This window comes from Halichoerus grypus, chromosome 2 (genome assembly GCF_964656455.1).
Source record: "Halichoerus grypus chromosome 2, mHalGry1.hap1.1, whole genome shotgun sequence".
Classification (NCBI taxonomy): domain Eukaryota; kingdom Metazoa; phylum Chordata; class Mammalia; order Carnivora; family Phocidae; genus Halichoerus; species Halichoerus grypus.
In genome coordinates this window covers 192372544-192388955 of record NC_135713.1, presented here as the reverse complement: position 1 = coordinate 192388955, position 16412 = coordinate 192372544, and positions in this window count along the sequence as shown.

The window sequence follows — 16412 nt, the reverse complement described above, 5'->3', positions numbered from 1 at the left end:
CTAGAAAGGGCCTGGCACATGATGTGCTTAATGTAAAACAGTCGCTACTACTATTACCCTCCGATTACGGCCGCTGCCCCTACGGTATATTCCGGGGCCTCCGGGAGTCCCTTGGTGATGGGCACTCCCAGCACTTGCTGCGGCATTTTATTGTCCACATGGACCCGGCCCGGGGTGCAGGGCGACAGAGAGAAGGCCCAAGCTGAGGGTGCCTTGTTCCGGGGAGGGGGTCCTTGGCTCCTCTCGCCGCGGTTCCCCCTCGAACACAGGGCCCAGACAACCCTGGATTTCTGATGCAGAGGACGGTTGCCTGGGTCCTTTTCGTTTCATGTCACAGACCAAGAAACCCCCCCAGGCTGGGAAGGACCACGGACCCAGGACAGCGTATGGCATAGTGGCGAAAACCAGCATGGTAAGCACGAAGGGTGCACCAACCCCTCGGCCTCACCACCACCCCATCAGCAGCAAGGGACTGAAATTACTCCCCCATTTTACAGATGAGGATGCCGAGGCATGCAAAGGTTAAGTTAACCTCCACGAGGTCACGTTCTTGAGGCCACGCGGTCAGGCTTTGACCCCGGGCAGCCTCGTGGCCACTTCCCGGCCCCAAAGCAGAGCTCCTGTGTCTCAGATTCTCTCTGCGTGTCTGCTCGGCCCTTCCCTGCAACAGGAAGAGAACCATTTCCTCCAACTCAGTAAAGCCCACTAAGCACATCGAAAACCTTATTTGTGTTCTGGACTTAGAACCCATGATCACAACAATAAAATTTTGAAAATCTGATTTCCCGGGAGGCCGGATGGTCAGGAGTTGACTACATCTAGATGCAGGATGGGGTGGGGGCGCACAGCTCCCTGAGAGGTGTTCCCTTTGGAGTCAGGACCTCTGGGGTGTGACAGCCTTAGCCTGACAGGAAGAGGGGGTCAGCATGTGACCCCGTGGCTGGGGTCCAGCGGGGAAGAGCCCTGACCCCAGGCAAGCAGTGACCTAGTGAGCCACAAGGAAGCAGGGCTGGCGACCACGGCCCCTCTCTACTTCTTGGGAGAAAGCAGGAGTCACGTAAGCACAGAGCTTCATCGTGGCCTTGGCGGGGTTCGGCCAGCTGTCAGTGGTCATGGCCTCCAGCCCCTGGGTTGACCAAATGGACCTCAGATCTCCGACTCCTAAAACCTAATTCAGACCTCTGCCCTCTGTGTTCCTGGCCCCCCTTCTCCCTGGCACTCAGTTGACCCCCATCAGCCGTGCAGGTGCGTGGTAGTTATGAGAACATGTCTTTTCTTCCCTTCCAGACCCTGGAGGGAGGAGCTCCACACGGCCTTCCGTGTGCTGGTTGCATCTCATTGACTCCTGAGTGAGGCCTTTGACTTTGGACCTTTAGAGAGCAGAAGAAGACCTCTTGAAGCAACAGACCCCAGCCTTGCGGACAGGATCAGCAATCTTTATTGACAGATCTCTCTGTGCCGTAATTTCTACATTCATCTGTAAAATCGGGATATGCTAACCCCTGCATTGTGAGGATTCCACTCATTAATACAGGAGCTCATAACAGCGCCCGGGCCACTGTCAGCTCTAACCCAGCGTTAGCTGCTGTGATCATTACCATCAGCGCTCTTCCTGGGAAGATTCTGCCCGCCAGGCTCCTGGGCTACCCCTCTCCTACCACCACTTGGGCCCTGCCTGAGCCTCCATCCCCGAGGCCCTGCCTCATTCCCTGTTGGCTGTGTGTCTCTTTCCCTGGGCCCCCCTCCCCCTTTGTCCCCTTCCCTCCCTATTAACCCACTGCTCCTAAGGCCTTTGGCCAGCTAATAACGCTGCTGTCAGTTCAGATTAGAGCCCATTACGTTCCTTCATCTCAGCTTAAAATTTTTGTGGTTTCCCAGCTCTGCCTAAAGTGCTCCACAAGGGGCAAGGGCTGCCCAGCTGGAGGAAGCTTCGGGAGAAGGAATGCGGGGTCTGTGAATTCCCCAGGTGGGTTCCTGCCTGGGACATGGAGCTGCACTGGGGGGTGGGGGCCAGGAGGAGTGGCCCCTCTGTGGGCTGTGAGCAGGAGACCAGGGAACTGGGGGTCTTGGGATCTTGACCTCATTGTCCTGGGGTAGATTCTCAGCCCAGCGTCCCCTGACAGACAGAGTCCACTGAGGCCTGCATCTTGGGCACTCAGTCCAAGAGGAGTACTGGAGTCGCAAGAATTCTGCAACTGGGAATTGCAGAATTCTTGTGACTCCAGGGCCAAGCCTCTCTCCTGAGCCCTGCTCAGCCTTGTTCGCCCCTTCCCTCCAGGGGTCTCGCCAGCCACAGTGTTCCTCGGGAAGAGACAAGAGTGGGAGCAGAGGGCTGGGAGGGGGTTGTGTGCAGGTAGGGGGGCAAGACAAGCAAAAGGCCACTTTGGTGTGTGCTCCCCACGGCCCGGCAGGGAGTGTGCCAAGGACTCGGCCGGCCTCGACTTCCTTAATTCCCACAACAGCCGCCTGAGGTAGGCTCTCCAGTCACACAGCTAGGAAGGGGGAAAGCAGGTTTCAGATTCAGGTTGGCCTGTCTCCCTTGCAGAGCATCTAATGAAGGTGACAGAGGAGGGGCCCCCTGCAGCTCTCGGGGCTCTCCCGGGCAAGTCCCAGACCCTGGCAAAGGTTCTGGGTACAGAACCCTGACAACCCACGTCTGGGTCTTTCCTGCTCTGGGACTCAGGTTTTACATTTTAATCATCACATCTAACTTTTGTATAGGACGCTCCCATTTACAAAGTGTCTTCCATGGCTATTATTCATTTGTTGAGCCCCCCCAGGAGCTCCCAGGGGAGGCCGAGACATCTCTTTTTGCAGATGAGGAAACCAGGGCTCAAAGAGGTGAGGCCCTTGCCTGGGCTGCAGGTGGAAGATGGTGAGCCAGAACTCAAAGCCAGATCTGCGGGAGCCAGGCATGCAGAGGCGGGGCACCGCGCTCCGGCTTCTCTAAGGGGAGAGTCATCCTTTACCCCACCCTCTGCAGGGTTCCCAGCCGTGTCGCCTGCTGCCTGAGAGCTAGGAGATTTCCAGCGGGTACCCAAGTGGGGGGATCTCATCCGGGCCCCTCTAACCTTCCCCTGTTCCAGTCCCCCCGTTCAGTGGGGAGGATGTCAGTTTGTAGAGAGTGTCTGGGAGAAAATGAAATGGCTCCCATATCACCCGGCCCAACAGCCTTACGGCTGCGATGTCCTCATCCACGGCCCAGGCTCACCCTGTCACCAGGTCCTGGTCCTTTTTCACGCTTTACTCATGAGGGTCAGAGGATCACTCTCTGCTGGGCCTTGGGGACCCCAGAGCTTTCTTGGCTCCAGATGGAATGGTCTCTGTTTCTAGTGAAAGTTAATGCCAGTCCTCCGAGTTTCAAAGTCCTTCTTTACACTTCTTACAGGCTGGACATGTCACAGCCCTGCTTGGAACCGTGGCTGTCATCCCCAGGTGTGCCCCTCAGCCTTTCGCCACCATCTCAGCCCGTAGCTCCAGGCCCTGAGCCCGTGTCCCAGGCCCCAGCCAGCCGATCCACTTCCACTCTCCCTGCGTGTGGCCACATTTTCCCGCTTCTGAGCCTCTGCTCGTGCCGGTCCTGCTGAGAATGCCTTTCCTTCCTTTGTGCACTGTCCTCACTCCTGCCCCACCTTAAAGACTCAACTATAGAAAGAAGCTTCCCACGGCTCCCCAGAGTGAATCATGCCTTCCTGGGAGCTCCTACCATCAGACCGCTTTTCCCTTTACCTTGACACTAAGCGCCCTGCGTTGCGGGCACCTGGGCAATCATCTCCCTCTCTCCGCCCCCCTCCCCGGACTATGAGCTCCTGGGGAGCAAGGCCCGGCTCTCATCCACCTCCATTCCTGCAACAGTTCTGCCCCTTCTTCCTGCCGTCTTTCCTTCTTCCATTCCTCCCTCCTTCAACAAATATTTGTTTCACGACAGTCAAGGGCTGCCCAGCTGGCAGAAGCTTCAGGAGGTCTGGATAATAAATAAATTATCATTCACCACGGGGAGAGGTGAGAACAGCACCAAATTCTGAGTTGAGGTTGGAAGCCTAAAGAAACCAAACCGGAAAGGCTCTGGTTTCTAGAGGCTGGGAGAAAAGAAAGAAGCAAGGAGCCTAATTCATCCTTCTGGGCATGGGCAGTTGCTGGCCACACAGGGCTATGGGTCCCTAGAGGGGCCAGAGAGTGGACACCATGCTTCCAGGGGCTCCGTGGTGTTAGTGGACATCTTTGTCAGGACACACAACGTAGACGAGCACAGCGGGCCACCCTGACGCCATCTGCCTACAGTCTGTCTGCGGCACTCAGCACCCCCTCCGACCCCGGCTTCGGTTTGTTCTAATAACTCTAGACCGTAATAGTCACCTACATCCATTCTTCAGGCCAGTGAACGACGGCACCCTGGCCTTGACAACTCGCAGCTAATCCCTCTGGTTCCTTTCGGTGTAAAGAGGAGAAATTGAGGATGCAGCCCACACCCTCAAGGGACTTCCAACCTCGTGGGATTAACCACCCGGCAATGTGATTGAGTGAGTCCCTTCCCTTCTCTGGGCCTTAGGCTCCCGCTCGGCAGTAACGAGGAGGATCAGACTCTCTGACCTTGAGTCCTTGCCAGGCCTCACATAATTCCAAAGTAGGTTCTACACATAAGGTCACTGGGTGATGTGCAGGGATCATTTAAGTCCCCCTAGGACAGGTGCCAGGAAACCTACCAATTGGATAATTAGGCTTGCCCCGACCCCTCATCCCTCGAGGGAGCAGATGTGGACCTCAGCTCCACTCCCCGCAGTGGCGGGCGGAAGTGCCGGGCGCTGTGGGGGTCCCCTGGTGGAATGTGGCTTTGGTGGGCGCTGGGACGGAGGGCTCGGCTGACAGATCTAAGGCTGCCGCCTGCCACCAGCTCTCCATAGGGCGGCCTGCCGGCCTCCCTCCTGTGGAATGAGGAGCCCTGCTCCCCCCTACCTGGCGTTTAATCTTTAATGCAGCCCCAACTGCCCTCGGGCAGGACCCATCAACCCACCCGCTCTGATAAAAGCGATAATTAGCTCTTTTTCAACTTTTCACTTCTCCCCCCTCTACTCTGATGTGTGAGCATTGGGAGAATTCCAGCTAATGGGTCTGCCCTCAGCCAATTCCCCGGCCCATGCAGGCCGGAATGCACGGGGTCATTAGCCGGGCCTCCCGGGCAGGGGCCTGTGCTTGGGACGTGCTTGCCTGCCCGCTCTGGGGTGCTCCAGCCACCCAGGAGAGGGCCCGGCCTCAGCAGAGCAGACCTGCCCAGACCTGCTGGATCCCACTGTCCTCGGTGGTGGCCCCTCCCTGCACCTCCACAGAGCCCACTGGGAGGTGGCCTGAGGCTCCCATGGGGCCAGGCCAAGAGGACAGGAGGCCACCCATCCCCAGGCATCGCCCTGCTCCCAGGGCAGAGAGCCCAGCTCGGGTTCAGCCACCGGTCAGTGTGGAGGCTGCTGGCTGGGATCCCCCCAGTCCCGCCCCGTCAGTGACTTGTAATAACTAACTTGTGTGCTGTCCCTTTCAAAGTGCCTCCAGATAGCTTAGCTCAGAGGTGTCCGCAGCCCAGGGCTTAGCCATGCAGGCTCAGGAGCTGCCCTCAGGACTGGGGGTGGGGGGTGGAGGGGGCAATTCTGGCTTAGCTCCTTTCCCCTTCTTCTTTGACCAGCTCGGGCCAATGCTCACAGACTTCTTGGCCAACATTGTACCAGAGGCTGCCAGCACCCAGAACCATGGGGTCTCTGTCACTAATGCCACAGGATGAGAGGCACCCAATTAGCCAGGGATACCAGAGTCTAGAGCTACTACCTTCAGTGGTCATAAACAGGGTCCTTGATGTCTAGGATTAGAGGTCACCATTAGTCAGGGCCACCTTCTTCTAAAAACCCAAGGCCACCTCCACCTGCTGCTGTTGACCGCTAGAACCACTTAGACCCACAGGACACAGGCACCTAGTACCCAGAGAAGCCCACCCAGGGCTGCTGTCAACCAAACCTCGAGGGTCACCATGAGCCAGCACATCGAACCGCAAAGTTGTCGATGTCCGGTCTGTCCTTGGACTTGTATCGGATTAAGGAACTTTGTGGTAAGGTCACGCTGGCACTTAGCGCACGGCTTCTCTTGCATAGGCTCTGGGTATATTTTCCTTTACTGACTCTGCAGCAGTAAGATATCACGGGGTCTTGTGGGCAGCTTCTCCCCCTGCCTGAACTTCTTCCCCTTGCTCAGCTGGGTCCTGGATTCTCACTGCGAACTTTTCAAAGAGGAAAACAGGTAATGTGTGTCATGGGGGTGAGTTCTGGATACCCAGCATCCATCCCTGAGTGGGGCCTGTTCAGCGAGAGAGGGAGTGTGTGGCCTTTGAATGTAGTCTCCTCATTTTCCAGAAAGTTATTGAGGAGTGGGATCCAAGGACTTCCTGGAAGAGGCGACATTAGTTCCGTAGAGACAGAGCAGACTATCAGGGACAGGGACTCCCTAAATCACAGGCTCTCCATCCCACCTACTCAAGGGCTAACATTTCTCCACGCTTTTCAGCTTTGGACGAGACTGTGACCTTGCTGAGATACCCAGGCAAGATGTGGAAACGGACTCTTCTCTCTCTACTTCCCCACCTTCTCCCAACCAACAAATACACAGCTTCAGAATATCACAAATGTACACAAAGTTCCAGGGTTTTAACAATGGAACTCTTAGTAATTTCAATTTTTAAAAATGGTGTACATTTTCTTTTTTTTTAAATTTTATTTATTTGAGAGAGAGAGAGTGCATGAGTGGGGAGAGGGGCAGAAGCAGAGAGAGAGAGAGAAGCAGACTCCCCACTGAGTGGGGATCCCCATGCGGGGCTTGATCCCAGGACCCTGAGATCATGACCTGAGCTGAAGGCAGCTGCTTAACTGACTGAGCCACCCAGGCACCCCCCAAAAAGATATACATTTTCAATAATTCCAATAGGATCCTTGGCCTGCTACCTCAAGAGTTTCCACTGCCAAGTTCAAGGGTCCCCCAGGAAGTGAGCTACGTGGTTGCTCTGTTCTCCTCTGGCCACAGCCTGTGCACATGGCTGTTGTCATGAGACCCGGTCTCATCTCTCGCCCACAGGGGGCCTCCAGCTGCCCCACTGTGTGTAACGAGGGCCACAGGCGAGACCTGCGGGGGTGACAGAGCCAGGGGGTGGGGTAGGTCTTATGGCAAGAAGGGAAGTGAAGAGCAGAGACAATCAAACAGAGATAAAGGTCATGCTGGGGGTTCTTGCCTTGTGGAACCACAAAATTCAGGAAGGATCCTTGTCTAAGGGAGCCAGCCTCAACAGAGAGTCAGATGGCTGTCTATTTCGAATAATCGCAGCACCTAGAACTCTCGTGCATTACAAGCCTCATACCCTGCTGGTAGGAACATAACATGGTGCAGCCGCTTTGGAACACACTTTGGCAATCCCTCCAAATGTTAAACATGGAGTTACCATATGGTTCAGCAGTTACACACCTGGGGATTTACCCAAGAGAGCTGAAACATATGTCTGGACAAAAACTTGTGCAGGAGTGTTCACGGCAGCATTATCCACAATAGTGAGAAGGTGGGAACAAGCCAAAGTCCACTAACCAGTGAATGGATAAACCACACCAGCTACCCACACGATGGAATAGAATTCCGCCATCAAAAGGAATGACGTCCGGATGCCCAGTGCAGCGTGCGCGCGCCTTGCCACTATTTGGCTGAGTAAAGGAAGCCAATCACAAAACACGGCACATTGCATGATCCCGTTTACAAGAAATGTCCAGAAGAGAAAAGTCTATAGGGTCAGAAAATAGAGCAGTGGTTGCTTAGGTCCGGGCAGGGGAGGGGGGGTGGGCAGGGAGGATCAGGTGTGGTTGCCAACAAGCATGGATTTTGGGGGGCAGGTGGTGAACAATTCTCTGAAAGTAGGGTCGTGGTGATGGTGCACAATTCTGTGAATGTACGACAAACCACTGACTTGTACACTTGAAAAAGGGTGAACCTTATGGTCTGTGAATTCTCCCAATACAGCTGTTATTCAGAAAAGTGCTAGGAAACGGTGTCAGGTGAGTTGATTGTTACTGCATTTAATTCTTACAGAGACCCGCCGGAGAGCTAGGGAAGTGGCCTAGTAGAGCAGTGTGGAGCACAGAACTTGCAGTCCTACTGTGACCTTGAACAGGTCCCTCAGCCTTCCTGAGACTCATAGTCCTCATCTGTAAAATGGGTACCATGATCCGAATGCTCTACACACAGTAGGACCTGGAGCACATGGGCATCATTGCCATTAGAGATAGTACACGACGTCCTCCCATTCTTTTCTACTTCTCAAGCCCCCTAAAGTCCAGTCACTCTTAGAGGATGAGGATGATGAAGAATAAAGAGAAAGAGAAGCGTTTATGAGGGTCTTATATCTGCTTCTCTGTCAAGTCACTCCTGCGTGTTCAGCACTTCAGGACACGGCAGGGTGGGAAGACTATGGTTGTAGCTAATCTCCATCAGGCATTTTTGATCTCACAACATTTTTTTTTACGCAAACTCTATGTCCAGCGTGGGGCTTGAACTCACGACCTCGAGATCAAGAGTCACATGCTCCACCAAGTGAACCAGCCAGGCGCCCCGATATCAAGCACTTTTGCAGCAGACTGATGTTGGTTTGTTTGTTTTTTTCATTTCATCTCAGAATAGTGGTCTAGTCTGGAGATATCATTAATTCATTCATTATTGAACACCATCTACAGGCCAAGCTCAGTGCTCTAGGATAGAGTGGGGACCAGGCCAGTCCAGGGTGTGGTCCTCATGGGGCTTCTATTCTGGGGCTGGGGGAGGTAGATAATAAAGAAGTAACCATAAAAGGATGCATTTTCTCACCAGCTATAATGCAATTGAAAGAAATAAAATAAAGGTGGGAGGGACTACCTTATACAGGTGTTCAAGGAAGTTTCCTTGAAAAATAGGCTTGTGGGCTAAGATAGGATTGGGGGCATGTGAGGTACAGGGAACTGAACTGGGAACGAGCCTGGCACATTTCAGGAACAGCAAGAAGGCCAAGGTGGCTGGAGCAGAGGGAGCAGCAAGGGGAGACCCTGACGTAGACAAGGGGTCCTCTTACGCAGAGCAAGCAGGTCTGCATTAGGGACTCGGTTTTTGTATGTAGGGCCGCGGGCTGCATGGGAAGGCTCTCCAGACTTCTTGCGAGGGGGAATGAGAGGGGAACAGCAGATCCCCAAGGCATGGTGTCTAGTGTGGTGTCTCCCTATGCTCACAGCAATGGAGTGGGGCTGGGTCATTTGCAACAAATCTTTTGGTTTCCTCCACAGTGTGCAGCTGCCAGGCATCATCTCTGAGCAAGCTGGAGCAAGAATTTTACCACGGAAATTCCTTCTGGGGCCTGCTATGGATCCAGCTAGATGAGCTGCCCCCTCCCTGAACGCTGCCTCGTAAGCATCTTCCTTCTGGTTGGGCCACGTGGAGCACACATGTCATTTTCTCCTTTGCTTTAGATCAAGCCCGGTCTTTGGCTGTGAATTGTTTATGAAAAAATGGAGGCTCATGGATGCCTACTTGTGCACACCTTGTCAGAGACAGATGGGGGCGGTGTCCATGCGGGAGACTGGGCAATGCACTGGAGAAGGCATTTTGCTCATACATATGTGGGGTTCAGAGTAATTCAGTGGACACTAGATAGTGCGCGCATGTGTGTGTGTGTGTGTGTGTGTGTGTGTGTGTGTAAGAGAGAAAGAGAGAGAGAACGCTGTGGCAGGAAGTTTTCACTTGGCCAAGTTTTAACAACAAACAAGGAGCAGTTTGTGGCCAAGCAGTCCTTCTAGAGGGAAAAACAAACAGAGCAGGGAGCTGAGAAAGCCAGGGGTGGGTTTACTGCTCCTGGGATAGGGGAAGAAACACAAAACGCCTGGATCTTTCATCGATTGTCAACAGACACTGTGAGGAGCCAGCTCCCCCTTCTTCTTGCTAAAGAGAACCCCAGTTCTGATGAGATACCCATCCCCTCCAGGGAAGAGATCTCCACCCCCCAGCTCAGGGGTAAATCCAGGTGTGATCATCCCTTTTTCCCTTTTCAGAGATTAATTTGAACATGGGCAGGTAACACAATGCTAACCAAAGAGACTTGAAAGCAAGTTCTGCTGGGTTTGTGAGTAAGTTTCCCTCTCTCTTAAAAAGGGACATGAGAAGAAACTGTTTCTCTTACGTTTCAATTATTTACAGCATTGGCCTGCAAGACCTGGATGTGTGGCAGCCACTTCGACACCACGAGGTGAGCTGGCAAGCGCTTGGGGCGTAGTCAGGCCGAAAGAGAGAAAAAATCCTAATTCTCAGGGATGCCATTGAGTCCATGACCCTGAGGCCCTTTGCCCAGGGTTTCCTGCAGAACTCTGCCTCTCCCTTGGAAATGAGGTGCTCCCATCTCCTGGGCCTCCACCTCCCAAAACACAGAGCCGGAGCTGCCCACTCCCACCACCAAGGAACCAGCTCTGGGATCTTGGAGCAGGTCTCCACTTGTCCTAAAACCTCTGTTTTTACACAGTGGCCCTAGTGAGATGATCTTAGCCTGCATCACAGAATCCAAAGGTCCCCCGTGAAGATGATGCTTATAATAACCCGCCCCTAGCCAGAGTGGCCAAAACAACAAGACACAGTTGTACCCTTCTGCTGAGTCATAGTTGATCCCTTTTTGTACGTGTTGCACATGCATGAGAGAGGAAGGCCTGGTACAGGGTGGCATGGAAAAGAAGGAAATCTCTGGCCCTATCTAAGGACTGACCCATGACCTTGACTTCTTGGGCAATGAACACGGACAGTTAAACCATCATTCCCAAAAGTTCATGGTGCATCCAGGCAGCTGGGCCAGCCCAGTGGAATGTGGTTGCTTCGTCCCACAGCCCCTGGACTGTGTGTATGTGTGTGTGTGGCGGGGGGAGTGGGGGCAAGGTGGAGAGATTGTGTGCCTCTGAGTGTGTGCCCAGCCCTGCAGACCAGGGTCCTCCAAGGGACCTGCCCCAGCGTGAAGGAAAGACCCCGCCCAGCAATGACGAAGTGGCTGGGACATTTTTCCACAGCATCTGGGAGGAACAGGCAGGGCCGGATGTGGGCCGCTGACCTTCTCCCTTCCTCCTCGAGAGGAAGCTCCTCCTGCAGCCACCTTTGTGCTGACTGCTGGGCGGTTACAAATGCCTTCCCTGCCTGTCCGATCTCTTCCTGAGAGTGAGGGGCAGCCCAGCCCAGCCCAGCCCAGCCCCCACCCTGGAGAAAGCCAGCCCAGGAAAGGAGCCACAAGCCCTGGCTTCTGACCAGTGCTGATGGGCGGGGTGGGAGGCAAGGACCAGAGGCCAAGCCGAGGCCTTCCCCGGGCCTCTTCTAGAGCTTGGCTCCCTCCCCTCTCCCATAAGAAAATAGACACAGGGTCAGAAAGAACTTCCCTGAACTAATAGGACAAAGCCTGCCAAAGGTCTGGACTGGGACCAGCAGATGGATGGTGAGCATCTCTGGGCAGGGAAGGTGATCAATAAAACACTCCTGCGACATGTAGCATGTGCCCTTTATAATTATCACCTTATTTAACACCCCCTCCCAACCCTATGAAGATGGTGCCATCATTCTGCTCACTTTACAGATGAGCAAGTTGAGGCACAGAGAGGTTAAGCAACGGGCCTGAGATTGCCCATCCAGGAAGCGGCAGAGCCAGCTTTTGAACTCAGGCTGCAGAATTGTTGGTGCTCTTAACTCATATGCAACCCTACCTCCCAAAGATGCAAAAATAAGAGCACTGCTTGAGCACCCATGTGTGCTAGGCGCTATCACAGGGTCCCGGCTGCAACCCACCGCCTGAGAGACCAGCATCGAACTCTGCCACGGCTACACCGCACTTAGGGCAATGAGGGTGATCAGAGCTCTGTTGTGAAGGCACCAAGGGCAGTTATACTGGGAAGCGGGAGGGCAGGACACAAGAGCATGAATTCCATCCAATCGCCGCACCCACCATGTGTTGTGCCGGGTACTTTCAAATATGTGATTTCATTTGATCCTTGTAAAAACCTCATAAGGAAAATGTAGGTCAGAGTAGTCAAGTAACCTACCCAAGGATGCACAGCCAGCCGCTGGCCCCCACCTGCGTCTCTCTGATAGCAAGGCCAGATAGCTTTCCACTATCCTAGGAGTGTACTAGGAGCACATGCCAATTAAGGAAACAGGGCTAAGAGAATTCAAGTAGCCTGCCGAGGTCAACGGGGGCAGGGGGCTGAGCCAGGATTTGAACGTAGGCCTCTCTGATGCCTTGATGAGCAACTGTCAGGGTTTGAGGTTCTTCTTGGCCCTGCTGTTCTCAGGACTAAAGGGCCCCAGTTGGGGTTCCCTTGGGAGGGAAGGAGAGAAGGGAAGTCCATACTCTTGTCCCTCCTGGCAAAGAAACCTAACTGCGGCTGTGAGCTGAGCGCTCAGGGCACCTGAGGCTGGCTGATCCCCAGTGTGTGAGGAGGGTGGGCCAGGCGCACGTTGGCTTCGGTGGGGAGGATGACACTGGTCCTCCTACCTAAGGGGCCCTTCCCACGCTCCAACCCCAGCACTTGGCTTACACAAGGCTTTGGAGACCCCCACTGCCACCCAGCTCTCTTGATTTAAAAAAAGAAAAGATAGTAAATATTGCCTCTCAAACTGTGTGCTACTTTCTTAAAAGCAGGGGCAGACAAAAAGGCCCCACCAATTTCTGCTTTGCCCGGGGCCCTGTAACCGCAGCTCCAGTTGGGGGGGTGGCGTAGGGAGGTTCAGTCCCAGCACTGTGGGTGAGCAGGTGGGGGCCAGCCCAGCTTGGGTTGCCAACCCCCTCATCCCTCTCCAATGGAATGTGCTTGATTTCAGGAGGCTGAGGTTTTGGGGTGGGGGAGCTGCAGAAGTCCCCTTTAAAAAGCCAAACGTTCAGGCAGGCCTGTGGCCCTGCTGTTTGACGGTTCTTGATGGATGAGCCCCCAACCCTCTTGTCGAGCCTCCTTGTCCCCCCTCCTCACACACCCCCCTCACTCTGTGAGGTCTGGCTTGTGCAAGGAAGCCTGTCAATGTTGGGACACGTTGGCCCCATGGCCTGCAGCGGGACGGAGGCCTCTGAGGGATGCCTGCTGTCTGGCCCTCTCCTCAGAGAGCTCCTGTTGCCCCATGCCTCAGGGTCTTGGGCGCTTCCCTTTCAAAGCTGCAAAATTATCGCCATTAATGCAGCTTCTCTCCCGGAGGCCCTCAAAGTACAGCGAAGAGGCCTTAGCTGTGGAGGATTCACAGCTAGATCTGGCTTATTTGGGGTTGACTTGGTGGGGGTTGAGTGGGGTTTTTGCCCTGGAAGGTGGCTGTTAGGATCACCCTGGGACAGCGGTGTGTTCAGCTCTGGACCCCTGTGGAGATGTGGCTCCTGCCTGGGTCCCTCTGGCGGAACCGTAGTGGAAGCTAACAGGGCTGGGGGCAGGGCAGGTGGCAAGTGAAGTTTCTAGCCCCATCCTGAGAATGAGTGCCTCCTTAAATTCTGTGCCCTCGCTACCTGGCTTGCCTTATCCTGGACCTGAACCTGAAGCCCCATTCATCTCCAATGGAAAGCCTGCCTTGATCGCTCTCAGACGCCATTCTGAGACTCTGTGGACCCAAAGGAACCCAGAGGAGCCCATATGGCCAGGCTCTGCGTTCCGGAGAACTGAGAACCCAATTTATGTATCAGCATGTGCCAGTCCTGGGGGGCCTGTCCGGGTGGGACAACTTGAGGGGAGAAGTACTACTCAAGTCAGCTCCCTGCCCTCAAGAGCCAGCAACCTCAGAGGGAGGCCAAGGGCAAATACTCCAGACCAGGGCTGCCCACATAGAAACATAGCAGAAGCGACGAATGTGAGCCACATATTCCGTTTTAAATCTCTAGAAGTTATAGTAACAAAGGAAGAAGAAACAGGTGAAATTCATTTTAAGAACATTATCGTTTCACTGTGAATCAATGTTAAAAGGTACTTATATATTTCATGTATTTTTGTACTAAGTTGGTGAAAGCCGGTGCGTATCTTATACTTACAGCACACATTGATTTGCATTAACTGCACTTCAGGTGCTCCGTGGCCACGTGTGGCTAGTGGCTTGTGACAGCGCATGGAGCTTGGACTGTGGGGGCAGCACCTTCATTTCTTTCTCTCTTTTTTTTTTTTTGGTTTTATTTATTTATTTGAGAGAGAGAGAGAGAGACAGAGAGCACGAGTAGGGAGGAGAGGGAGAGGCAGGCTCCCCACTGAGCAGGGAGCCCAATGTGGGGCTCAATCCCAGGACCCTGGGATCATGACCTGAGTCGAAGCCTAACCAACTGAGCCACCCAGGCGTCCCGACAGCACCTTCATTTCAAGGGGAGAAAACAACCAGATAGGATGTACCAAGGTATGGCAGGTTAGAGGCCTTGGAGAGGGGCCTAGAGACTCCTTCTTAGAGACTTTTCAGTCTGGATCAGCCTGCTTCACTTCTTGGCATGTTGAAGACAAGGCTTCAGGGATGGTTCCTGAGCTCTGGTTCCCAGACCTGCACTTCTAGAAGCCCTGACTACAGGGCCTTGTCATGTGTGTGTCACCAAGAGGTAGGGAGGTAAGCCCTGGACCGGAATTAAAACATGCAGATTCCAAGCCCAGCTAGGCTTTGAACTCTGGGTGATATGCGTAGGTCACATCCCCTTTTAAGGACTCAGCTCCTCTGATGGTAAATGAGCAGGTTGATTGGTTATCAGTTCACTGGTTATCAAGGGCATGGAAGGAAATTTCTGCATGCCTCCTGCTTCCCACTCCACACCTAAAACCCAGAAGACTCAGTGAAGGGCAGAGATGAAAGGGGATGGCACAGGGGTTCCTACATGGTTGGGGCAAGCCCATGGGGCTGTAGAAAAGAGGACTTCTAGATTGGCACCCTTTGCCAGGTCCCACTAAGTTGTCACCTGCTAAACACCAACCCCCAACACACACACACTGGCCTGCTACAGCTCTAGTCAATTCATGGATGTATGTTGAGCCCTCATGTGAGCCAGATCCTCAAAGTACTGCTGCTCCAGGGGCACATGTTGGGGTAAGGCACTGTCTCCTGACATGCAGATGGAGTGATTGCTGAGGACATTCCCTTAAGCCCACTGCCTCTCTAGCCTAGATTAGTTGAGCAGATTGATTGAAAGACACTAGCAGGTCTTTGTCCTCAAGAAGCTTATGATCTAACCTGGAGACTTATTATCCATGGAAAGCCAACACTCCCAGGAGGTGAATGCTAAGGCACAGAGAAAGATGAAGACAAGAGGGTAGAGAGGCTGCTACAGGATGGGTGGTCAGGAAGTCGGCTGGAGGAGGGGTTGGGATCTGAGCCAGTTTGGAAAAAGGATAGATCACTTTAAGGAGCACAGGCCCACAGGTATGAGAGGATGAGAACACACAGTGTGTTTGGACACCCCAAGTGGGATCTGTGACTCAAGCGCATGGTCAGGCAAGGAAGCAGAGGCTCTGGGTTTGGGAGCTGGAGATGGGCCAGACCAGGAAAGGTGAGTTCCAGGCCAAGGAAATAGTAGCAGGGAGACACCGATGGTTCCCGAGCAGAAGACGTGCATAAGGTAGTATTTTAGGCAGGTGGATCTGAAAGCGATATGCCTGGAGAGGCAGGTGGGCGGTGGAGAGAAAACTGGAGGCGAGAAATTTACTCAGGAGGTCTCGCAACAGTCACTGTGAAAATAATGAACCCTCGAATCTCGTGCAAAACCCTTCGTTTCCCTTCTCATTAATCCTCCTTCAACTTGGTAAAGTACACAGAGTGGGTATTATTGTCGCCGTCTAACAGAGAAGGAAGCGGAAGCTCAGAGGAATGAATTGATTTGTCCAAAGAATCAAGTTCAAAGGAAAATCAAACTCAGGCTCTCTGTATCGAATCCTGAAGTCTTCCTACTACCCTGTGCCTCCATGGTCCAGGAAAATGCAAACCTAAAAGGAGGAGATTGAGAGGACCAAGGAAGGCTCTTGGGATGGGTGCAGTATGTTCAGAGGAAAGCGGAACTCAGTTGAGCCACGCATCCCTCAGAAGTTGCCACACTCACCTACCGACCAGGTACCCCTACTCCAGCTGAAGCTGCCCTGGCTGCTGGCTAGTGAGGACTGAGCGCGGGCCACCCACCGGGTAGCTTTGGGCACTTAACCTCCCTGAGGCTTGGTTTTCTCATCTGTAATTTAATGTACCTGCCCACAAGGGGCTTGTAAGGAATGAATGAGATCATTAGAGTCCAGAGAGCAATCTCTCAGTTCCTCCAGTCTGAATTAAGCCAATCTATTGCTCCATGTGCTGACACACAGACCTCCTTGTCCCCCGCGATGAACTGGGAGACCACCACCCTCCCCGCTACAACCACTCCCAACCTCATGCTGCCT